We start from the raw sequence: 16526 nt of genomic DNA, 5'->3' as shown, positions 1-16526 counted from the left end.
GTTCTGGGATTGATTTGCACTTTTCGCACCAAAGTACGTTCATCTCTAGGAGACAGAATGCGTCTCCTTCCTGAGCGGTATGACAGCTGCATCGTCCCATGGTGTATATACTTGCGTACTATTGTTTGTACAGATGAACGTGGTACCTTCAGGTGTTTGGAAATTGCTCCCAAGGATGATCCAGACTTGTGGAGGTCTAAAATGTTTTTCCTAAGGTCTTGGCTGATTTCTTTTGATTTTCCAATTATGTTAAGTAAAGAGGCACTGAGTTTGAAGGTAGGCCTTGAAATACATCCACAGGTACACCTCCAATTGACTCAAATGATGTCAATTAGCCTCAGAAGCTTCTGAAGCCATGACATCATTTTCTGTAATTCTGAAACAAGTTTTAATGACTCCAACATAAGTGTATGTAAACTTCTGACTTCAAATGTGTATGTATATATATATATATATATATTTCTATATATATATATATATATATATATATATATATATATATATATATATCACATTTACATAAGTATTCAGACCCTTTGCTCAGTACTTTGTTGAAGTACCTTGTTGAAGTACCTTGGGCAGTCATTACAGCCTCTTGTTTTTTTTTTAGGTATGATGCTACAAGCTTGGCACACCTGGATTTGGGGAGTTTCTCCCATTCTTCTCTGCAGATCCTCTCAAGCTCTGTCAGGTTGGATGGGGAGCGTTGCTGCACAGCTATTTTCAGGCCTCTCCAGAGATGTTTGATCGGGCTCTGGCTGGGCCACTCAAGTACATTCATTGTCCCGAAGCCACTTCTGAGTTGTCTTGGCTGTGTGCTTAGGGTCGTTGTCCTGTTGGAAGGTGAACCTTCACCCCAGTCTGAGGTCCTGAAAGCTCTGGAGCAGATTTTTTAAAAGTTTTTTATGATCTCTCTGTACTTTGCTTTGTTATTCTCTGCCTCGGTCCTGACTAGTCTCCCAATCCTGGAAGCTGAAGAACATCCCCACAGCATGATGCTACCACCACCATGCTTCACAGTAGGGATGGTGCCAGGTTTCCTCCAGGCGTGACGCTTGGCTTTCAGGCCAAAGGCTTCAATCTTGTTTTTTAGGTGCCTTCTGACTAACTCCAAGAGGGCTGCCTTTTACTGAGGAGTGGCTTCTGTCTGGCCACTCTACCATAAAGGCCTGATTGGTTTAGTGCTGCAGATAAGGTTGTCCTTCTGGAAGGCTCCCCCCCCTGAGCTCTGTCAGAGTGACCATAGGGTTCTTGGTCACCTCCCTGACCAAGGCCTGATTGCTCAGTTTAGCTGGGCGGCCAGCTCTAGGAAGAGTCTTGGTGGTTCTAAACGTCTTTCATTTAAGAATGATGGAGGCCACTGTGTTCTTTGGGACCTACAATGCTTCAGAAATGTTTTGGTACCATTCCCCAGATCTGTGCCTCGACACAATCCTGTCTCGGCGCTCTGCGGACAATTCCTTTGACCTCATCGCTTGGTCTTTGCTCTGACATCCACTGTCAACTGTGGGACCTTACATAGACATGTGTGTGCCTTTCCAAATTATGTCCAATCAATTGAATTTACCACAGGTGGACTCCAATCAAGTTGCAGACACATCTCAAGGATGATCAATGGAAGTCTCACAGCAAAGGGTCTGAATTGTTGTGTAAAATAAGGTATTTATTTTGTCATAATCGGGTATTGTGTGTAGATTGCTGATAAAAATACATATTGAATCAATTTTCGAACAAGGCTGTAACCTAACAAAATGTGGAAAAAGTCAAGGGGTCTGAATACTTTCTGAAGGCAGTGTGTATGTGTATGCTCAGGAAAGCCATTGTGAGCTGGAGTGTGGTGTATCAGTGGGTACCGATTCAAGGCTTGTGGTTGATAAAACTCGGTGGCTTAAATCACTGGTACATCAGAAGTTAGGAAAAAGGCTTCTTCCCTATGCATGCAAAGCAAACACCCTCCCTATATCCAGGGCTTACTCACTGCAATGCAGATATGAATCTACCCACAACATAAATTGAATTCAAAGTGGCACAATTTAAAAGTAGTCTCATATTATCTAGGCCTCTTCGTTTAAATTCAACATAGTCTAAAGTCAATTTAGGCGGATCAAGAGATAACCGATAACCCTAAATGTATCTTTCAAATCGGTGTGCTTATACAGCCTTCCTATGCTAGTGAGTCTACAAAAATAGGCCAACCTACCACGCAGATATTTTCTTTCACTGAAACAATATATTACTATTTTACCTTTAACACCACAAGTGAATTCCACTGTATCAAAAACAATAGAGTAGGTTACAAACATATCCTGTATTAATGCAACTAACAAATGAATACACTTTGCTTTTACCGATCATTACAGAATAAAAACGTAATTACACCTTCGTAAAGATTTTAATATAGCTAATACGTGTTTAATGAATGATTTAAAAAAGTTAAAATGCCATGGTGTTATAGCGAACGTATGGAACGGGAAGCTAACTGGGTCTCTGGAAAGGCAAAACACCGTATGCATCGCACCAATGGGGTAAACTCACTTTGTGGAATTTTAATATGGCTCATTAAACGAGGGCTACACTGCCCCATTCGAAAAGGAAGGTACGTCCCCGTGCTTCAACTAACTTCAGCCTCACGGTGCAATCCCATGGCCCCACTTCTGACACCGATATAGCTCATTTAGAGCGTGGGAAGCGAACCCGGGTCTCTGTGAAAGGTATACACCCTACGCATCTTGCCAATATGTTAACTCGGTGGGAATCGTATAGCGTGGGTCGCTACAGTATATTACTTATAATTACGTAGGCCAATTAGAAGTTAGACTAGTTCATCTAGGCTATTTGTTAGGGATTTATCTGATTCCTCTGTCTGTAACTGCATGCATTCCAAACGGCTTCTATCTACGACGTGCGTAAGCAGGTTTGAGAACCTGTCTGAATTGAATCCAAATGATAACACATTGATAGTCAATATGTTGGCGAATATACAAGTGTTGGGCCAACATGTCATGTCGTCGTGTATGTCAACCGAATATTTGATTTAGTATAGTATCAAGAACTTTGTGCTGATGGAGACAATAGTAAATAGTTCATTTAATGCGGGAGAGACCATCCACAGCCACTGAAAGGTGTATCCATGAAACGACCGAGGCGCAAACGTCTTGGTTTTGCTCCTAATGGAACACAGTCCAGGAAATAGGCTCTACTTAGGAGTTAAAGAAGCAATTGGAGGCTTTGCTTATCGTCATCGCTCGAGAGGAATCAAGCTCTTAGTGCATTGAATACTTGGGAGACCGATGACTATCCCTGTGTCACAGTGGTTTCGACTCACTCAATCATATGCACTTCAACATACAGCGCATGCTTTCACCTTTTGCGTTCGCCTATTCTTCGGGAGTGCTTCCAGGATATGTTTTGATCACACACTTGCACACAGGTACGTAACAATATTAGATTACATTGATGTTTCGCTTCCGTGTGTTTGGTGAGGGTTCTGAATGGCAGCCGAGTCGAAGAGTAGGAGTTGGAGCAAATACGAACCTATTAATTTAACCTACGTGAGACTATATCAAACAAACACAACAAACATTCCATTATCAATAGTCTGGATCTATAACAACATGCGTACGTGGTTTATGGGTTGGATAGAGCTGCCCTAATATAGGCTACCTTTGCTTTGTCATATTCTTGAAATGTGAAGTTGAAAAGGTTGCTCTGTAATCATGCAACATCAAAACCCAAAGGGATTAATCCGATTGGAGGAACGTTATTGGAAGTGCATGGTTGACTAGATTCATGTTTGTTGTTTTTATAATCGTAGTCAATTATTAAATGGATATTTAATCGACTTTGTTGTTTGTTCCTTAAAACAGGCAGAGACAGATGAAAGCACATCCATATTAGGAAGTCCAATGTCCTACACATAGGTCTAATGGACATGCCATAGCTGTCATTTAGTTAGAGGAACATGACACACATTTCATGCGTTCATAATAACTGATTTTGAGCTCGCCGACTCTAAAGTCGCCAACATGTTAAATAGCCTACCAACAAAATTAGTTGGAGCTCATTACAAATCGACTCTGTGGTGGGGGGGGGGGGATGCAAAACATGTGGCGGGGGTGTGGAGTCGAAAGATGCTGGGTGGGGGGTGTCGGAATCAGATGGAGCACAACTTTTGAACTACGTGTCTTATTGTCCTTTATAAACTTCAATGCGCCATTGTAGACGGAGGTCCTATGCTCTATATGGGGAAGCCTAAACAAACAACTATTCTCCCGTTCTCCTATGCATGGAGAGATGTGTGTGACATTGTGGAAGGAAAGAAAGCAGGAGGGCTGTGACGTCACAATCACAAAGTAGTGTCCACGTAGGGCAAGGGAGCAAATCACACGTCTGCGCACAGATGTCTGGTAGAAACAATTAGGCTACGCTTAGCCTATTCAAACCTCATATATTTTTTAAAAATATATATATATTTTTTAACATGTATTTACTTATTTGACTGGTTTTATTTACTAGCAGACTACAAAGATTAACATTCGGTAAAGGCTATAGGCACAATACCCAAATATATTGCCGTATAGGCTAACAAATGAAATATGAAGTTCCAAGCTATTTAAGCCAGCTGTAGGTTATAGTATGCGATGCATAACGTTGCAGGGACGTCACGCCGGTGCTCTACATTCTTAGCGCAAGTGACACGAGAGAGGAAGAGAGCCGGTGACAGAGGGTAACAGACAGGGACAGAGAGCATTGAACCTGTACAGTCCTACGGCAACGAGACCACCACGAGTAAAATACGCCAGAAACGTGCCATGCAATGTAAATAAGTCATTAATAGAATCAAAAGATGAGTGGAACCGGCACTCTCAAAATATAGTGCCCCAAGTAGCCTTAGGCCTATCTGGAGTAATTCCCTCATATTGCATAACCATACCTCTCCTAAGGGGAAAACGGTTGTCTACTGTCTTACTGGGAAAGGAAGTCGTTAAATACATATTATTGTTGCTGGTTGCAGGTCGGAATGGTATTATAGCCTCAGACAAACGTATTTGACTCCGTGTGAATACAGTGTTACTTGATGAGGAATGGGAGTGGTCATTCAATTAGGCTACTATTTTGTTTTATTTGCCTGTGCCCTGATTTGAAGAATGTCATAATATCAAAACATGGCTGTTTTGTTTCGAGGACATTGCAACAACGTATAAGTATAGCAGTGAACTTGTCTGGCTACATTTCGTTGGCAATGTAGCGTACAATCAGAGTTGAGTGTTTTGAATGACCCTGCGTGCTGAAAAAAAAGTTACGATATAGTTAGAAACTTGAAAGGTGTAAAATAACTTGACGTATTTGATACAAAGCAGGCTAATAACGGTGCAGAATGCAGCATTGGGGACAGTGTCTTTAGACTTCCCACGTGTTTTACAGGATGCAGTTGTTGTTGTCTCTGGCGGCATCAGGTTTCAGACGTATAGGAAAATTGTATTCACCTTTCAAAAGTCCGCTGATGAAAATAGTTTTTTTTCTTTTAGATACACAAAATCATCCGTGACATTTGGACATGATCGTAACACACGACGTAGCCTAATTGTATTCTCCCTCAGAACTGAGTAGCCAACGAAATTAGAATGATAATCCACTGGAGCGCCACCTGTCGTAATAGGCCTACATATTATTTTCAAATTCATTACAGTTAAAAACGTTTCAATCCAACCTTTTAATGCGAGTAAATTACATGTTGCATAAAAACATGTCATGACAGGCCTGATGGAAACATCACATTTGTTGGTAAGCTTTCTAAATGTTAACTAAACAAATACACTAAGGCATGGTGGGATCTTTTTGTGTTGGCACAATTAATGATGCGAGTAATGGCTCTGGGAACGCTTTTGTGCGCAAATATTGGTATAATAACCTTTATATCGAAGTACATTTGGAGTCACGAAATGACATGTTATTTGATGCTCCCACTACGATTCGGCAACGCATGCAGTTTCTTAGGCTACAGATGAAATAACAGGTTGGTGAAAGTGCAAGGTGGCAAGCTTGATGCACTTTTCCAATTAAATATCGAGGGTCTTATTCTGGTGACATGATGATCAATACTTGGCTGCAGTTTGACAAATAAAACTATTCGTTAAACTCGCTATTTTGTCTGTACTAATCTCATCATGTGGACCATACCTGCCCTGTTGATTATTATTTATTTTTTAAGTAAGGAGGTCAGTTAAAGAACGAATTCCTATTTTCAAGAAGGTTTAAGAACAAGGAACACAGCGGCAGAACGACAGATTTTTGCTATATCAGCTCGGGCCTTCGATCTTGCAACCTTTCGGTTACTAGTCCAACGCTCTAACCACTAGGATACCTGCCGCCCCTACACGCAAGATGTTGGCTAGAGCACATGTGAGTGTGCCAATACCGGAGTGGGCACATTAGCTAAATAAAGCAACAACAAAGAATGTGACAAAACCATCAGTAGAGTTGAAAATGCGATGGAAACCCATTTCATTTGTATTTGTTATTAGGTACATGGGAATTTAAAAAGTTATTTTTATGTGCACTACTTTTATGTGCACAAACACTTTTATGGTTACTACATGATTCCATGTGTGTTATTTCATAGTTTTGATGTCTTCGCTATTATTCTGCAACGTAGAACATGGTAACAACATAAAGAAAAACCCCTTGAATGAGTAGGTGTGTCCAAACCCCTGACTGGGACTGTATATAAATGTTCAGAGTCTTGTGATGACATGCATGTGCATGTGGCATCTCCAAATCTCACAAATATAAGTTTAAATATATGAAAATAGGAACACGGTGGCCATGTTTAACATGCTTTCTAAATCTTGATTAAATATCTATTTATTTAAAGATCCACATTGTAGCAACATACTGTACCATGATCCACAGCTGATCATGTTGGGGCTACAAAAATGCACAGCTTCACAGAAGAAAGCCACTGGTGGAAAAGCACTGTTGCAATGAAGTCACACAGTAGCACATACATGACCCAACAGAGTTTGTATTTGATTGGGAAAGAGGGATACCTAGTCAGTTGCTCAACTGAATGCGTTCAACCGAAATGTGTCTTCCGCATTTAACCCAAACCCTCATAATCAGAGATGTGCTGCCTTTAAAAACAACCACGTCATGGGCATCCAGGGAGCAGTTGTTATTGTCTTGCTCAAGGGCAGAATGGCAGATTTGTCCAACTCGCTGGCTCAGGGAGTTACTGGCCCAATGCTTTTAACCACCAGGCTACCTGCCTTTTACCATCATGCTTTAAAAAAAAATTCTTGACTCCAAATGAATGATGAATAAATTGAAATGTTAGTCTTCCTTAAGTAGATTGTGTGCTTACTTTACTTTCCATCTCTTGGCCTATCACACTTAAACTTTACACACTGTACCATGAAATGTCTTTCAAAGACGTTTTGTCATAGTTCCCCCTCCCGTTCTCTATCTGTAGGAGTCAAATTAGTGATTTCATTTTTTGAGCCAAATGTGTTCTATGTGAAACAATGAGGACAAGGCAGGCCTTTGTGGTGGCTGCAATGCATTTTTTACCCATGTGAATGGTGCCTCACATTCCACAGCAGCAGGCCCTAGCTGAATCGCACCAGGCCCTAGCTGAATGGCACCAGTAACTCCCTCTGCTGTTTTCATTACTGATTACTCCTATTGGGCTTTTTGAACAACACACACACACACACACACACACACACACACACACACACACACACACACACACACACACACACACACACACACAGGGGTCATACACATCTTACTATATTTTATATCATCACATTATGGAAGATCCATAGAACCCCATTTGGTTATGCATCTTAATTTCCTGTGTATCCTGTCTCTTTGTCCGGATAACCTGAGGTGCAACACTCAACAGTTGTGTGTCTTTTGTTTCCTCAATTTTTGTCTACCCTGGCAACACCTTAATGGGCTAGGCTGATGTGGTAAACACACCACACCTCTACTACATTCTAGGAGATTTAAGATACGTAATGTTGTTGCATAACCTGTATCCAGAGTAGAAAATACTTCCTATAGTCTTTTATCCATACACACAGTGTTGACTCATTTTTTTGTGTGGCTCACTTGGTTTGGGTAAAACAGCTAAAACAGCTATTTGTTTTTATTAAATTAATTTACTCTAATGGAATCTGTACCTGGCGGCTGTCTACAGACAATCCCATAATTAGTTTATCGGCAGACTGATAGGTAGTGGTACCTGGCTGTGTTAGTTTGTGGCCATGGCATTGATTTCAGCTGCACAGTAAGACTCCTCCTGTGAAAGGGCAGTCTCTCTCTGCCAGTTCAGAAAGACTGTGGCTCCTGGATTAAATTATAAATGAGCCCCTCCATAGGAAACTCATTGCTTATGTCCTCAGTATAATCAAAAGGAATGTATTTGGCAAAAAGACTGACTGCAGACCCTTTAAGGCACTGCTGTATCTTCTCTCATCATCACTACAAACACACACACACACGTGTGTTTTCTCCTAATTCTGAGCAAAGGGTAACAGGTGGGTGTGTAATCCCCATATTTGGGTCACACCTGCAACCCCATGGCTGGATCAATGAAATGCCATGCTACGTAAGTATGGGCTTGATAGTAAGCTATCTAGCAAGATATCTGGCCAAATTAGACCCGAAGAAAATGATTTAGTCATCGTGGGATTAGGGGTTAGAGGAGAGGAGCAGGGTTGGAATGAGGTCGGGGGGAGGCTGGGGCCGAGGGATTTAACATGGCACATTTGAGACTGCATGGTTAGCTAGTCAAGAGGCTGTGCTATTGTGATGGGGTAACATGTAATAGGGTGTATTGGTAACACTTGATAACACACCTTCATGAATAAGCATTAAAAATAAAATTTTCATTATTTGTTAGAAGCATTGTCAAAAAGTGTCACCGTTGTGTTTCAGGGACTGTTGTAGTGAGACTGATTTTGGAATGCTGAATCTGAGATTGAATGAGGAGTTTCAATGGAACATTTGATTGGGTGATTTCGAGACTACCTAGTGTGTGTTTAGTGTCCTTCTGACACATAAATGCTTCCCTTCCAATTAACACATCATGCCTATTATTGGCCATTCGTCTCACATGAGAGAGTGAGAGAGAATGCTTGAACAACACCATGTTGATTATGCATCTGCCCCACTCCTGGCGAGTCAGTAACTTAACCCCCACAGCAGATCACAAACACATTCATAAAACACTCCTTTGATTAATACTCACAGTAATTATTTGAATCCCCATCGGTTGTGGTATGCTGTAGTAAAGGAACATATGTCTAATAGATTTTTTTGCCTGCTCTGTGAACCAATGGTGGCATTGTTGCTCTGATTGCTAAGGGATTAAAGAAGAGAAATACGATTAGGGAGAAGTAGCCCTGAGTCACGTGGATGCAATCAGGGATTGGAAAGATACTCTCTGTGTGTGTGTGTGTGTGTGTGTGTGTGTGCGCGCGCGCTGGGGCGAGCTCATTGTCCAGCCCAGATGTCACTAGCGACTAGCTCACTGGTATTATCGATCCAAGTTTTTTAATAGGCCCACTGCTCAATAGAATAATGGCATTATAAGCAGACGTTGAGTTGAATAAGACCAACATGATACAGTTAAAAAATGACTGTGATGAAACGCTCGCTAATATAATCATATTTTGTCTTTGATCAGTTACCTTCTTCCATTGCCTTCATCAAATGAAATTGATTGAATTAGGCCTTTAGCTTTTGAACATGACTTTTCCATCAACAAAGAAAACCTTTTGGTAAAAAGTCCCGGTTGATCAAATGATAATCATTAAATCAATAATAAGTGGGATATGAACGAGGTGAGGTCATTGCTCCTGTTTTGTCTACATTAACAGGTAATATGTCCTCGATATGTTTGTTTTAGCCTTTGGTATCTCTCTATGCAGATAGAGATAAAAACATAGGTTGTCTATCATCCCATCTGGTAGTGACTGTCTTGACTGCATCGCATCGATGTACAGAAGCTAGCCAAGCTAGCAACCTAGGCTAATTGAGGCTATTCTGTTGCATTTCCCCTTCCTTGTCCACAACAACTCCATTCAGATGAAACAGCAGCCTACCCGGTGGCTGCTCGTTGTAGCCTACTCCTTCTCATTTAACTAACTTAATTCTGTCATTTTAATTCCATTTTTGCATTGATTAGCGATCTCTCACGTCGGCTGCTACACATGGAGCCACTGACGGTACCACTTTGATTTGCCAACAATAACAACAAACGTGTGACATCTCTGTAGGTTTCGCAAGTGTTCAAACACTAATGTTCGTTCGGGTGTTCAAATAACCGTGCCCATCTCTACCTAACACTAGTAGTGGCCTGACACTATTCATCCTGACACTGCCTTCCACTGGCCATGCCTCTGCGTCTGTCTCTGCTGTGTGACGGAGGCTGTGGCCTTCCTCACGACCTTGTTCATATTTGATGAGCCACCGCCAGTCGCTAAGCCCCAGCCAGCTCTAAACACCCAACCGTAAGGTCTGAAGAGAGGAGAGGTGGAGGGTGGGAGGGGTAGAGAGGTGGAGGGATAGAAGGGTGAAGGGGTGGAGAGATGAGGACACTACGAACTTAATCCAAACCCTGTGTTCTGAAGGTCAACAAAGTGGGGTGGGGGGGGGGGGGGTTGGGGCAACGATGGCTTCAGCCTATATCTCATTCGAATCTCGAGAGGCGACCCCCTTTTTTAAAAACAACGCTGGTTTAAAAACACATGCTACTGTTTTTCTGCCACGAAAGTGGTGCTTTGATTTTCCTTTGAATCCCAGTCGGGTACTAGAGCTCTTATACTTACTTGTAAGCAAACACGTCATTTAGCTGAGATTTATGTACAGTGGGACAACTAGCTGGCATGTTGTTTCTGCTGGTCCATGAAGTGAACAGCAGGAGACGTGGTCCTGCTGTGAGTGAGGCTGCTTCGTGGTGGTTAGTGAATGCTCTTATTAGATTAGATTAGCACGGCATCGTAGGCTGGACAGGCTCACACAAAGACCACACCCAATAGTCACAGTCACACATACAAACAGCCCAGCAGACTCATTGAAGCATATTTAAAGTGGCTATACAGAACTTTTGCCTCTGGGTTGTTCTTGAGCCAAAAGGGGTCACGTAAAACAGACGGAAATATTGTCAAGAAAATACCTCATTGGAAAGAAAGGGGCATATATTTCCACACCAGTGAGCCACAACATATGTTGTTTACCGAAAACAAAGGATCTGCTTCGTCATCCCTAATAATTGTGGATGACAAGTAACTCGAAATAGAACAGAGTTATGTCTCTGCTTTCCACTTAACTTGAGTTCTACGAGGATGATCTAGTTTCTAGACGAGGACCCTGGGTAGATGTGTGCTTTGAGAGTGGAACAGGATGGATGTAGGCCTAGTTATTGTGCTCTTTGAAGCCTGGTGATGTTCAATGTCTGAATGACTTAGGGAAACAAGCTGGAAATGTCTCTGGGCTACAGCTGATCATTCACTAAAGAGGACCTGATCGTTAGCCACTGATGTCAACCCAACCTTGCATGACGGAGGGCGATATTTATGTTCCTATTTGTATGGGTGTGTATTGGGTTGTGTGTGTGTGTGTGTACATGCGTGTGTGTGTGCGTCCGTGCTTGCTTGCGTGTGTGTGTGTGTGTGTGTGTGTGTGAGGGAGGGGTCCCCCAGTAGCCAGGCCCAGCTGTGTTTAAACACATTGCTTCACTAGAAGTGTGTTTCTGTGTTCCTACGTACGCAAGTGTGTAATAAAGTAATAAAGTGATGATCAATGTTGCTTTCATGCACATTATAGTATTCTCCCCCCCCCCCCCCCCCCCCAAAAAAAAAAAAAAACCTGAAATATTTGTTATGGTTGTGTTCTCTCTTAGTAAGCATCTCTCTCACAAAGCTACTCATGTGGAAAAGCCAGACGGAGGGAGAGATAGTCTAGGATGGTTATTTGATTTCTCTGTCTCTGTCAGCAGCTGTGTCTGCATTCTCAGAATGAGGGAGAGAGATGGAGGCAAGGAAAGGGAGAGGGAGAGAGGGAGGGAGAGAGAGAGAGAGAATCCATATTTATGCTTATTTATTTTAACTTTTGTACTTGAACTATTTCTATATCGGTACAGCACTATATATAGACATATGACACTTTTATTGTTTATTCCACTTTTGTTAATTATCTATTTCACTAAACATATGTTTCCCATGCCAATAAACCCCCTTAAATTGAAATTCAGAGAGAGAGCGAGCTGTGGAGAAGGGAGACAGGGGAGACTGGTTTTGAGGTCACTGAGGATGGTGGTGAGGATGATGACTGCCAGGGGCTAATGAACTTGCCCCATAGCCATGTGTGGAGCTGAATGTAAAGCTGGACAGAGGTAGCTACCACATGATCCACTGCCTTTACTGGCCTCTCTCCACTACATCAGCCAAGGCAATGAAACAAAATGAAAGATCGCTGCTTCCTGAGTGGCTGTTCTCTTCCACCCCCCCATCCTCTCTCTTTGTCTCTGTCCCTGTCCCTCCCTTTCTCTCTCTCTCTCTCTGTCTCTCTCTCATTGCTGAAAGGCTGCACTATTGTCCCAAACTAGGCTTAATCTGAGTCTAGGAACCCGACCCTCGATGTTTTCCACCTTCCTCTAGTCCAGATTCTGTCTTCTACCCTCTGCCTTCCATGGGCTACTGCTGCCAGCGGCCAGTGTTATCCACTGGGAATGCACGTTTCCCAGCTGCTGCCTCTATACCTCTTGCCCTGGGTGTAGTTTGTTGGTGTAGTAGCGGTTCAGAGAGGGGAAACCAAAGTCAGGGAGCTCTTAGCAATGACCCCCAACCCCCCCATTCGCCCCTCCTCATTGGTCCTTGGTGTTTTGTAAAGACCTAGATCTCCTTGCACTCCCCCATACGCTCCCCTACCCCGCTGACCTCGGTGTCCTGTTCCCACATTATATCCAGATGTGTGTGTGTGTGTGTGTGTGTGTGTGGGAGGGAGGGAGGGAGGGAGGGAGGGAGGGAGGGAGGGAGGGGCCCCCCAGTAGCCAGGCCCAGACTCAGATTATCTGAAGCTGCTATTAAACACACTCATTCACTAGACTTCTTTGTTGACCCTACTACTGAGAGAACGGAAGTCAGATGTCATCATGGTGAACTGACTACCATGCCCTCTTACACCACTTTCAATTTCCATGTATTTCCATGTATTTCCATTTAAATAAACATTTACATTTTCCAGGGTCAAGAAGGAACCTGCCAGTAAGCATTTCGTTGGAAGTTGTATACCATGTGTGTGTGTGTATATATATATATATATATACTGTATATAAAAAGCGTACTTCCTTCCTCCCTTCATTGTAGTAATCACTTATCTGGCATGACAAGTGGTGAATGGAACTCTTGCTGTCACAATTAATGTCAGACCAGTGATAACTTCAAGGGTGGGAGAAAGGGTATATATTTTTTTAAGTATTCAAACAGGGCCCTGGAGATATCTAACCTAGCTTCTCTTAGCTCTACTGGGTTATAACACTTTAGGAATCACAATAAACACTTTGTCGTGATCTTGTTTTGTTTCTGTGATGCACTGTAACTGAACTAACTTCAAATAACCTAATAATAATTATATATTTTTTAAATAGAAAATAATAAATTAGGTATAAATAGAAGTATAACAACACATGGAATAAATACACAATGAATAACTTGGCTATATACATAGGTTACCAGTACTGAGTTGATGTGTGGGGGTACGAGGTAATTGAGGTAGATATGTACATATAGGTAGGGATAAAGTTACTAGGCATTGGGATAGATAATAAACAGTAACAGCAGCATATTTGATGAGTCAAAAGAGATTAGTGCAAAAAAGGGTCACTGCAAATACTCTGGGTAGTTTATTGGTTAACTATTTAACCAACTATTTAGCAGTCTTATAACTTGGGTGTAGACGCTCTTCGGGGTCCTGTTGGTTCCAGACTTGGTGCATCGGTACCACTTTCCGTGCGGTAGCAGAGAGAACAGTCTATGACTTGGGTGGCTGGATTCTTTGACAATTTTTAGGGCCTTCCTCTGACACTGCCTGGTATAGAGGTCCTGGATGGCAGGAAGCTTGGTCCCAGTGATGTACTGGGCCGCACGCACTAACTTCTGCAGCACCTTGCAGTCAGATGCCAAACAGTTGCCCTACCAAGTGGCGATGCAGCCAGTCAAGATGCTCTCAATGGTACAGCTGTGGAACTTTTTGAGGATCTGAGGGCCTGTGCTGAATCTTTTCAGCCTTCTGAGGGGGAAGAGTCTTTGTCGTGGCCTCTTCACGACTGTGTTGATGTGTGTGGACCATGATAGTTCCTTAGTAATGTGGACACAAGAAATTGAAGCTCTCGACCTGTTCCACAAAATCCCCATCGATGTGGATGGGGTGTGTTCGGCCCTCTGATTCCACATCCGACGAGTCGGTGTAGTATGACTCGATCTTGGCCCTGTATTGACACTTTGCCTTTTTGATGGTTTGTCGGAGGGAGTAGCAGGATTTCTTATAAGAGTCTGGATTAGTGTCCTGCTCATTGAAAGTGGCAGCTCTAGCCTTTATCTCAGTGTGGATGTTGCCTGTAATCCAAGGCTTCTGGTTGGGATATGTACTGTATCTATGGTCACTGTGGGAACAACGTCGTTGATACAGTAATTAATGAAGCCGGTGACTGATGTGGTGAACTCCTCAATGCCATCGGATGAATCCCAGAACATATTCCAGTCTGTGCTAGCGAAACAGTCCTGTAGCTTAGTATCCGCTTCATCAGACCACTTTCATATTGAGCGGGTCACTTGTACTTCTTGTTTCAGTTTTTGCATGTAAGCAGGTATCAGGAGGATAGTTATGATCAGATTTGCCAAAAGGAGGGCGAGGGAGAGCTTGTATGCGTCTTTGTGTGTACAGTGAAGGTGATCTAGAGTTTTTTTCGCCTCCAGTTGGACAGGTCATGTGCTGGTAAAACGGATTTCAGTTTTCCTGCATTAAAGTCACCGGCCACTAGGAGCACCGCCTCTGGGTGAGCATTTTCTTGTTTGCTTATGGCCCTATACAGCTCGTTGAGTGTGGTCTTAGTGCCAGCATCGGTTTCTGGTGGTAAATAGACAGGCACGACAAATATTTCCATGAGAATCGTAGAAATTCAGTTGTTTGGTCTCCAGCATTGCTTCAAGTTGGACCTATGTCACCACAGGAAAACCGTGCCATGCAAAAAAACAACATTTTGTTTTTGCTGAGCCCACATATGAATGGAATCTAATAGACTTCGGAGAATCAGGGCTCGTTGTCAGAATATTATTGATTAGAGGTGACACACACACACACACAGACAGACTCTCTCTAATACCACTATCTTGCTCGGGAATGATTGTTGTCATGGTATTCCCATAACAAAGTCAACGAGACAGAGGCTCTTTGCTCTTGAGGCTCCTGGCCGTGATAATCTAATCCCTGGCCACAGAACTCTATTTAAAGAGCAAACTAATCTCATCAGATTATACCTTGCCGACTAGCACAAAATCACCCAATTCATGCCCCATGACCGTGGGTGGAGAAATCTGTTCACCGCCATAACCGAGGGAAGCTACAGGAGGGCCGTGTTCATTTGAGCATGAAGCATAAAATGTTTTAAAACATTCAGTAACAGAAAACAAAAAATGTCTGTTTCTTATTGGACAAGTCGAGGTAGTCCCTCCCTGGTTCAGTCTGTCTTCTCCTGTTCGGTGCCTAATGAACACGACCCTCGCTGTTAAGGCAGAAAGGGAGTCAGTTTACAGGGGGCTGCAGACAGGTGTCATTGGCCCAGATAATGCTAGTGGACAATTGTGATGTGAACACTTGTATTGTCTGCAGCCTGTTCTGTTGTGCTGCTGTTAGAGTGCTTCTTTGTCTCTGTGGATCTTTACAGTCAGTGTACCACCACTACCTTATACTGTATGTCTTCAGCTGTGCCAATATGTTATTCTCTCCTCTCCTCGGTGCTCGTCTATTCTGGTATAAATCACCTAATTCTGTGCAGTGCAGACATCACTGACATGAGTTCTGTGTAGGCTAGTGTATTGCTCTGTGCAGGGTGCTGTAGCACAGAGCTGCTCTGTGTGTTGTGTTTCACTGTGCAGTCCCATGCTGCTGATTTACACAGAATACACACCCACACTACGCCCTTCTCTGTGCTTATGGACGCACACACTACCGGTCAAAAGTTTTAGAACACCTACTCATTCCAGGGTTTTTCTTTATTTTTTACGATTTTCTACACTGTAGAATAGTAGTGAAGACATCAACACAATGAAATAACACCTATGGAATCATGTAGTAACCAAAAAAGTGTTCAACAAATCTAAATATATCTCATATTTGATATTCTTCAAATAGCCAGAAGATAGCCCTATTTGGTCTTCACTATTATTCTACAATGTAGAAAATAGTACAACATTAAGAAAAACCTTTTGAATGAGTAGGTGTTCTAAAACTTTTGA

The 16526-nt window shown here is 42.5% G+C and overlaps 1 protein-coding gene across 2 annotated transcripts in view; it reads left to right on the top strand.

Moving 5' to 3' along the window:
- The first annotated feature begins 2582 nt into the window (after positions 1–2582).
- The window catches only part of LOC110518297 (zinc finger protein 516), a 53035-nt gene continuing 39091 nt past the window's right edge, over positions 2583–16526 (top strand). For both annotated transcript variants that reach the window (XM_036973837.2, XM_036973838.2), the window contains exon 1: positions 2583–3430. The gene's annotated coding sequence lies outside the window, so the exon portion shown is untranslated. The remainder of the gene's footprint in view (positions 3431–16526) is intronic.

The sequence above is a fragment of the Oncorhynchus mykiss genome, chromosome 3 (genome assembly GCF_057628025.1).
Source record: "Oncorhynchus mykiss isolate SJ-2025 chromosome 3, ASM5762802v1, whole genome shotgun sequence".
Lineage (NCBI taxonomy): Eukaryota > Metazoa > Chordata > Actinopteri > Salmoniformes > Salmonidae > Oncorhynchus > Oncorhynchus mykiss.
The sequence above is the reverse complement of the archived record's forward strand: the minus strand, read 5'-3'. Positions and strand labels throughout refer to the sequence as shown.